This window comes from Apodemus sylvaticus, chromosome 3, assembly GCF_947179515.1.
Source record: "Apodemus sylvaticus chromosome 3, mApoSyl1.1, whole genome shotgun sequence".
Classification (NCBI taxonomy): domain Eukaryota; kingdom Metazoa; phylum Chordata; class Mammalia; order Rodentia; family Muridae; genus Apodemus; species Apodemus sylvaticus.
In genome coordinates, this window is record NC_067474.1 from 16,244,945 (window position 1) to 16,253,848 (window position 8,904).

The 8,904-nt window shown below is 41.8% G+C and overlaps 1 non-coding gene across 1 annotated transcript; it reads left to right on the forward strand.

Moving 5' to 3' along the window:
• Window positions 1-2,847: 2,847 nt before the first annotated feature.
• On the forward strand, window positions 2,848-2,950 carry LOC127681855 (U6 spliceosomal RNA). Its single transcript, XR_007977209.1, has one exon. It is a non-coding gene; the product is annotated as a U6 spliceosomal RNA (small nuclear RNA).
• The last annotated feature ends 5,954 nt before the right edge of the window (window positions 2,951-8,904 follow it).

Here is an 8,904-nt window from a genome sequence, read left to right on the forward strand (position 1 = left end):
GATCCTTTTCCTCCTACTGGGTTGCCTTGTCAAGCCTTAATATGAGGATTTGTACTTAATCTTACTGTAACTTGTTAGGCCATGTTCAGTGGATATCCCTGGGAGGCCTACTTCTTAAACTTTTTTGAAGGGAAACAGAGGGGAAGTAGTGGATTTCAGGGAGGACTTGGGGGAGTGGAGGGCAAACTGTGGTTGGGATACAATGCATGAGAGAAAAAAGCAAAGCAAAGCAAGACAAACCAATTAAAAACCAAAAAACCACCTGGTAAGGTGGCTCAGAGACAAAGTCTTCATCACCAAGCCTAATGACCTGAGTTTAATCTCCAGGCCTCACATAGTAGGAAGAGAAAGCAGCTCTAAGTCAGTCCTCTGACTTCTATGGAGGCACATGTATGTGCGTGTTTGTGTGTGTGTGCATGTTTGTGCATGTACATTCACATATATGTATATACATATAGCATATATATATAAATGTAATAAAAATGAATATATCTAGGATTCATGCCTATGCATGTTCCCCATGAAGTTTCCTTCTTCTTAATCTACTCACAACAGGAAATGTAGAAAGCAGCCAGGCCTTTGCTTCCCACTCGGCTGCTTATCCAGCTCTGGCTTTAGACCGCACGGTCAGAGGAGGGTGGGTTTTATTGAGTCACAGCATTATGCTGCCGGCCTCCAGGCTTACGAACTACCAGGGACCGCACTGTCACATATAATTAGTCTGCCTTCAAGGTGACTATGGGTCATATGACCGCACTGAACAAATCAGGCTCATCCCAAGCCACATTTCACCAAGTGCCTTTGACCTGGCCAGTCTCAGGCTTCTGATGAAGCAAATGACCCAAGCAAATTCATGTCACAACTCAGAGGTGGACTTTGATCAGCTGGCCCCGAAGGCTGACACCACCTGATGAGCCAGGACAATGCTTAATAAAGTTTACTCCTGCAACCTTCAACTGGGCAGAATATACCCAGATAAGCTGGGGGACATTCTTAACCTGCTTCCTCCAGCACCTGCAGGGAAGTCACTGTAAGATTAGAAAGGGTAATTATGTCTGATAGAGTAGCTGACAACACTTGTTTGAAGAGAGGGTTTGATCCGCCCTATTGTGAGACAGTTAATAGAAGCCTGGGCCACTAGTCTCTCACCTGCAGCAGAATGACTTCTGTTTGCATTAGAATGTTTAAGAGCCACAGCACTTCCAGGGCATTCCATTTGAGGTCAGCCCTCTCCTCTAGCTGAGTACTCAGCTCTCTCGAGCCTCTGTCCCTGGGCCTCCCTCCCTAGCATATGACTATGCATAGAGCAGTGCAGAGTCAGCACTGACTTCGCTTTATTAAAATTCGGATCCACTCACTAGATGGAAAGGCCCGTAAGAGCCAGGGCCTCATTTCCTTTGTGTTGACAGTCCTGCACAGATTCTGCCTTGATATTCACTTTCCTCTTTTGCTGAGCTGACTTAAGTTCAGAGAAATTCTGGGTGCAATGGGCGAATCTACAAAGTGTGAGTCCATCAGTGTGAGTCAATCATTTACTAAAACCTGACAGGCTAGAGGAAGAAAAGGCATTAATACACATGGAGGGAAAAGCACCAGAGTTGACTGACCTTAAGCAGAAGAGATCGCCTAATCCACATTCTATTTCACAGTTTCAGTGAAGACAAGAGAAGGATATTTCTCCATATTTGTCTAAGTTTCATGTGACATTTGGTCAGAAATAGTACATATATTTCTGTTCTTTTACAATCAGCAAAACATATGCCACTTCAATGAACTAAGAGGTTGGTATAGATTAAGATTTGGGACCTAAGGAATTTAAAAAAATGCACAACATAGATGGACACATTAAATATAAGACAACTTACAATGTGAAATTCTTAATCCACTTTAGGAAAGGTCACTGTGGTTTGGATAGAAAAATGTTCCTTGTGACTTCCCCCGCCCCCAACAACTTCTCCCCTTCCCTTAGTTCTCTTCAAAGCTTTTACCCCAGAGCTTAGAGTCAACTTGCTCCATGCTGGGCCTCAGCTCTCAGTCACTAAGACAGGGACAGTCCAAGAAGGGAAGAGACACAGGCGCTATAAGTGCTTAGAGGAGCAGAGGAGCAGTGCTTAGAGGCAAGGCTGAAGAGACAGCGTGAAGAGGTACACCTGTCAGGGCAGATGCTGAAAGGCCTGTGGCATGCACGCAAACTCAATGCATTTCCCCATAGATAGTTAACACAAACACAGATGACTTTTATAAAGTACTTTTACCTATAATCAGTCTCTGTTTCCTCAACAAATCTCAATAAGAAATAGTAGACAGTTACTGTCTGCAGTTTACAGATAAAGGAAGAGATGCATGCATAGCGACAAACCCAAGGGCAGCTGGGGAGATTGGATGCCAGGGTAACTCCCTCCTTTTCAAAGGGGCTAAGGAAAGGGACTCACAGCATCCTTCCGCACCCGCTGCTCCTTCAGGCAGGCATTCTCACTGTGGGGCATTAGAGGAGTATATCAAGGTCCTCCATCCCAGACAGGACGAAAAGGCAAAGAACACAGAGCATCCAGACAGCCCCAGAAGCATCTTCTCTCTGTTGAAAGAGTCAAGAGGCACTGTTCAAACTCTTGCTTCAGCTCATCACCTGCTTCTCGTAGGAAGTGATACATCATGGAGAGATGACTTCCATGTGCGACTGTCATCCACGACTTCCTTAATAGCCATTTACAGTAAGGTTCTTACAATTCTTTTATGAGTAGTGCAAGTACAAAGATCTCACATGACGCAGAAATCAAGAACTGCAGTTAGTAGCCGCATGCTCATAGGTTTGTTGTTTTAGGCTGGGAACTAAACATCCATTCAGTGGTGTTCACTGAGCAGCACACATAATAAAATCGGAATGAGACAAAGACTAGCGTGTCTCCTGCTCAAGGATGACATGCAAATTCACGAAGCATTAAAAAAAATCCATGCAGTGATTATTATCCATTTCAGGTTTAGCTAAGCAAAACCAACCTCTTATGAGTAACTGAAGATGGTCTTTAAGTTCCTTTTAAAAACAGACATTTCAAATCAAATATTTGTACAAAATCCTCTGAGTGTCTTCTGTCTGTGGCGTATCCTTGTAGATCCAAATGTGCCCTTGCAGGAAGGCAGGAGGCTGGGGCAGGCAGTTCCACAGTCTGTTTTTCTGGTGCCATCTTTTTGTAAATAATTGCAGTAGTCTTTATATTTTATCAGAATCAGAGCAAGGGCAAAGATTTCCAATATCTCCAAACCTGGTCAGGGCATCTGTGGTATGTGCCGGCAGCACAGACATGGTGTATGCGCAGAGCAGCCCACAGGAGGATGGCTGAATCTGAGGCTGAAAATGAAGGGAGAGACCTGGAACTCTCCCTTGCATCTGCTACAATGGGACATTGTTAGGCCTGAGCTCTGGCAAACAATGGCCTTGATAGGACATAATACCTATTGAGCCTATTGAGAAGGACAGCTTTGCACCCTGGTACTTCAGGCAGCGCAGCTTGTTCCAGCTGTGTGTGTGTGTGTGTGTGTGTGGTGTGTTTGATTATTAGACCTGCCTTCCATACCCCCATACCCCCATGACTTCACATCTTTGCACTTCTGGTGATTCTCAGTTGGCCTCGTTTGATGAAGTGCGGCATTTGTAGTACAGTCTTTATCTTTTTACTTTCCTCTTTGGTAGGTCACAGTGTTTAAAATGAAGAGAGCTTTCATGCCTTCTGCTTACACAAATGAGCACAACCTCTTGTTAATAAATAATAGATTCATCACCTAAAACTTCAGTGATTTGGCAGCTTAAAGCACAGCAAAGCTTTTCCTGGCTGTGTTAAAATGAGGAGTACATTGTGACCTCAAAGCAGGCAGGTCAGCTCCAATATGCTTGCTTCCCAGTTTCTCCAAGCTTATAATGAGACTCCAGGCCAAACAACTGATGGAATTAGATGAAGAGTTTTATTCTTTTTAGCTCATAGAGGAACATATTGATCTGAGTTTCCCAAAGAATTTAATCTACCACAGAGAGAGCCTTCGTAAAAGGCTTGTAGCATAAACCTGAACACAGTATTGATATCTAGTGTTATACTTTTTTTTCTACAAGACCATTTTTGGGCAGTTATTTTTTTAAGGTGATAATGCAAATTATACTGGCAAATAAATAATATTTTTAAAGTATGGTGTATAAACTTACTGTTTATAGGAACAACGCATGTGGGTAATGACATGAATTGTAGCTAAAAACAAAGACTCATATTTGATAACACTAAAGAGATTCAGCTCTTTAAAATCTTTGTTTAAGAGTTTTCTTGGAATGACAACTTATTTTATAACTCTGGATCATAGTTGATCAGATGCATTTTGCCCTGCTACTGCAAATCATTTATGGCATATTCTTAGTGATGACCAAACTGGAGTCTCACACTGACCTTCAGGACCCTTGGGATGCACAGCAAAGGCTTCAAGAGTAGGATCACTTTATCTTCTTCCTGTGAAGTTAGAAGGAATGAGGGGGCAGGGGAAAAAAGTCAGTTTATTCTGGAAAATGCCTTCCAAGCATGATCTCTACCTGTCTGAGCATTAGATATTCCTCCCTTATGGAAGGGCCAATGATGATATAAATGCTACCTGAAATGCCCATGTCACACAGTAGAGTTTGCTCAGTTCTGGGCTCTGAAGGTTCATTCTTCCTGTCATAGCAACTATGGGTCTAAAATATGCTGAGTAGGAGCTCCTGCATCTGGAAGGGCCATCGTCACGGTGCAGGTGGCAGCCAGGGTGCTTGCTCTTTCAGTACATTACATGGATTTTCTCGATCAATTGTCACAGTTTAGCTATCTCCCTCTTATGCTGCAAAGAGACACAGAGAAGTCTCTTTGTTTTATGCTTGGTTACCCAGAATACCATAGGCACTGAAGAGTACCTGCAAGTACATTTTGCATATTTTTGTCTCCTAAGCAAATAAGATAGGTGGAATTAAGAGTCATTCAAATATATTTTTAAGTAAAAAAAAATTGAGATTTTTAGGTTTTCTAGCTCTGACTCATGAAAGATAGAAAAGGGCATTTTCTAGGGAATGTCTAAGTTTCTCTGGAGTTAAACTTTCTTGGTGAGTTATGCTCCTGTCTGTTCTTCCAGGCACTTTGCCAAACCCAAGGGGAACCCTGATCTCTATGCTCTCTGTTAATAATGGATCCTCACATTTCTTTCTTTTTATATAAAGCATTTGGAGCTTGGGGCTGAAGAGTTGGCTGAGTGGGTAGTGCTTGCTGTGCAAGTATGAGAACTTGAGTCTCTGAGCACCAACATAAAGGTTGGGTGTGTACTTTTCTGTGACCTTGGTACTGATAGAAGAGAGACTGGCAGACCCTAGGGACTTGTAGAAATGCCAAACTTCATGTTCTGTGTGTGCCCTGTCTACAAACTTTCTGCAGATGCAGGGCATACAGTTTCTTTTACTTTATTCCCATCACACTTTCAAACAGTAACTATCGTCTTTGAACTTTTTATCTGAAGGGTGTAAAGATTCTGGTGTGTAACTTGGCCATTGAAAGGTATGTTCTGTTGCTGTGAAAAACACTGACCAAATAAACTTGGGGTGGGGGGATTTGGCTCATACTTCCACATCACAGCCTATCATCAAGAGAAGCCAAAAGCCAAAGCAGGAAGTCGAGATAGGAACATGAAGACAAGAATTATAGCAATGACCACGAGGAGCAGTGCTTGCTGGTTTGCTTCCTTGAACTTGTTTAGCAACCCCAGGACCATTTGGCTAGGAATGGCACCTCTCACTGTGGGCTGGATACTTCCATGTCTCTCTGTCAATGATCAATCAAGAAAATGGTCCACAGACATGCCCACAGGCCAGTCTTATCAAGGTTATTCTTCAATTGAGGGTCCTTATTCACATGTATGTCAAGTTGACATACTAACCAGGACCAACATTCAAATCTTATGTTTAAGGAAATAAGGAAATAGACTTGGGAGAACACAAGATCAGATATAGGGCACTTGTTCAGTTTGGGCTTGTCAGGAAGAAGCATGGGATCATTCTCCTAGGTGGAAACAGTAAGTGTTCATCATAACAAAGAGTGCTCTTACACCAGACCAGACACTAGATGTCTCTTATTCACTTATCACTAGAGAGACTACATTATTTGTGCACAAATGCACTTGTGAACCAAAGGGTGCACATTAAATGTCTGACTAATAGTGGGTAGATTTTTGACCATGCTGTTATAAGACCATAAAGACTGTTGGTTAACTTTCTGGACAGCTACTCTGACCCAAATCATAAGCATAAAGAAGGGGGCATGGAGAATTATGGACAGGGTTGTCCTAAAGATGAATTGTGTGTTGTCTAGAAAAAGCCAAAGCTTAAAGTATGACCTTTCTGAGGTCCTGACATGGACGGACCAGTCTTTCATGATCTAAGCTGCTTATATTTGCTGGATTTTCTATTTACTATGTCCCCTTAAAAATAAAATGTTGTCACACAGTGGGTCCCTACTTCTGTTAGACATGTTGTGTTATGGTTCTAGTTATTTTTGAGAAGGGCAGGAAAGAAGAACTATGATTTAGGATCGAGGCACAGACATGTATATAGAGGGTCAGATAGTTACTCTTTCAGACCATGTGGGTCTTGTGTTCTCTCTCTTTCTCTGTCTTGTTAGTTAGTTAGTTAGTTAGTTAGTTAGTTAGTTAGTTTGAGACAGGGTATCTCTATGTAGCCCTGGATGTTCTGGAACTTACTATGTAGTCTAGGATGGCCTCAAACTCACAGAGATCTGTCTGTCTTTACTTCCCTTTGGCTAGGATTAAAGGTGAGTGTCACCAGGCCTAGCTTGGCATTATTTCTTATGTCTATTCCAACCTGCTATTGTGGTTTGAAAGTGGTGATAGATAATATATAAAGAACTCAGAGTGGCTGGGTAGACTGTATTATGGAAGCTGAACTTTGTGTTTGTGTTCATGGATGTGCCTATATATGAGAAGGCCAGAGGTTGGTATTTAGTAGCTCTTCATCTTATTTCTTTTGAGACAAAATCTCTCACTGAACCTGAAGTTCACTCCCCAAAGCATCCTCTTACTTAAATTCCAGGATTACAGGTGTGTACTGACATGCCCACCTTTTTATGTGGGTGCTGAAGTTTGTAAAGAAAGTACTTTACCAGACTATTGACCTCCCTAGGCCCAAGATGCTGAAAATTTGAGGTCACATAAATTTGGGGTTTTACAGAATTTTTCCTTCAGATACTTTCAAACATCTATGAAAGAGCAAGTCTTAGCTTGTTTATCATTCACCAGTCACCCAGTGACTGGTCTGGTCTGTAGGCTTTAGTTTCCAAGGTGTGGTCTAGTGTGCAAAAGAATCAGGGTGACAGTATTGTAATATTCTGGGTTTGGGGAAATATGTTGGCCTGAGTGAGGGTAACATGTAGTACCTAGAAAGAGAAGGCATATCTGAGGATACGGGTTCCGGGAAAAGTTGGCAGGTGTGGCCAGGACGCTGCTGAAGAAGGTGCTCTTGAAAAACATTTTATTTTGGGACAGTGGATAGAAAATAAAGGAACAGTAAGAAGAAGAAAATAACCAGGGTTCAGGAAGAGGAAAATAAGTTTGGATTTGGGATTGTTAAATTTGACAAAACCAAAAATTAAACCAACCCAACCCAACCAATCAATCAATCAATCAACCAACTAACCAACCAACCAAAAAGAAAGAAAGAAAGAAAGACAAAAAGAAAATACCCAAACTCCAAAACCTTGCAGAGAAAGAATAGAAGCAAACATGGGTTTGAAAATCAAGTTGTATCAAGCACAAAAGCCAGAAATTACAATAAAACCTAAGAGATTTAATGTCCCTTCTAAAGAAAATAATGAAGTTATGATGCAGAGTCAAATATGAGGCATAAAACCAAGCACAGCTAGCTTTAGTTTTTAACCTAAATGACATTCTTTTTTTTTAAATTTTTTTTATTCGATATAATTTATTTACATTTCAAATGATTTCCCCTTTTCTAGCCCCCCCCCCACTCCCCGAAAGTCCCGTAAGCCCCCTTCTCTTCCCCTGTCCTCCCTCCCACCCCTTCCCAGTTCCCCGTTCTGGTTTTGCCAAATATTGTTTCACTGAGTCTTTCCAGAACCAGGGACCACTCCTGCTTTCTTCTTGTATCTCATTTGATGTGTGGATTATGTTTTGGGTATTCCAGTTTTCTAGGTTAATAACCACTTATTAGTGAGTGCATACCATGATTCACCTTTTGAGTCTGGGTTACCTCACTTAGTATGATGTTCTCTAGCTCCATCCATTTGCCTAAGAATTTCATGAATTCATTGTTTCTAATGGCTGAATAGTACTCCATTGTGTAGATATACCACATTTTTTGTATCCACTCTTCTGTTGAGGGATACCTGGGTTCTTTCCAGCATCTGGCAATTATAAATAGGGCTGCTATGAACATAGTAGAGCATGTATCCTTATTACATGGTGGGGAATCCTCTGGGTATATGCCCAGGAGTGGTATAGCAGGATCTTCTGGAAGTGAGGTGCCCAGTTTTCGGAGGAACCGCCAGACTGCTTTCCAGAGTGGTTGTACCAATTTGCAACCCCACCAGCAGTGGAGGAGTGTTCCTCTTTCTCCGCACCCTCTCCAACACCTGCTGTCTCCTGAATTTTTAATCTTAGCCATTCTGACTGGTGTAAGATGAAATCTTAGGGTTGTTTTGATTTGCATTTCCCTAATGACTAATGAAGTTGAGCATTTTTTAAGATGCTTCTCCGCCATCCGAAGTTCTTCAGGTGAGAATTCTTTGTTTAACTCTGTACCCCATTTTTTAATAGGGTTGTTCGGTTTTCTGGAGTCTAACTTCTTGAGTTCTTTATATATATTGGATATTAGCCCTC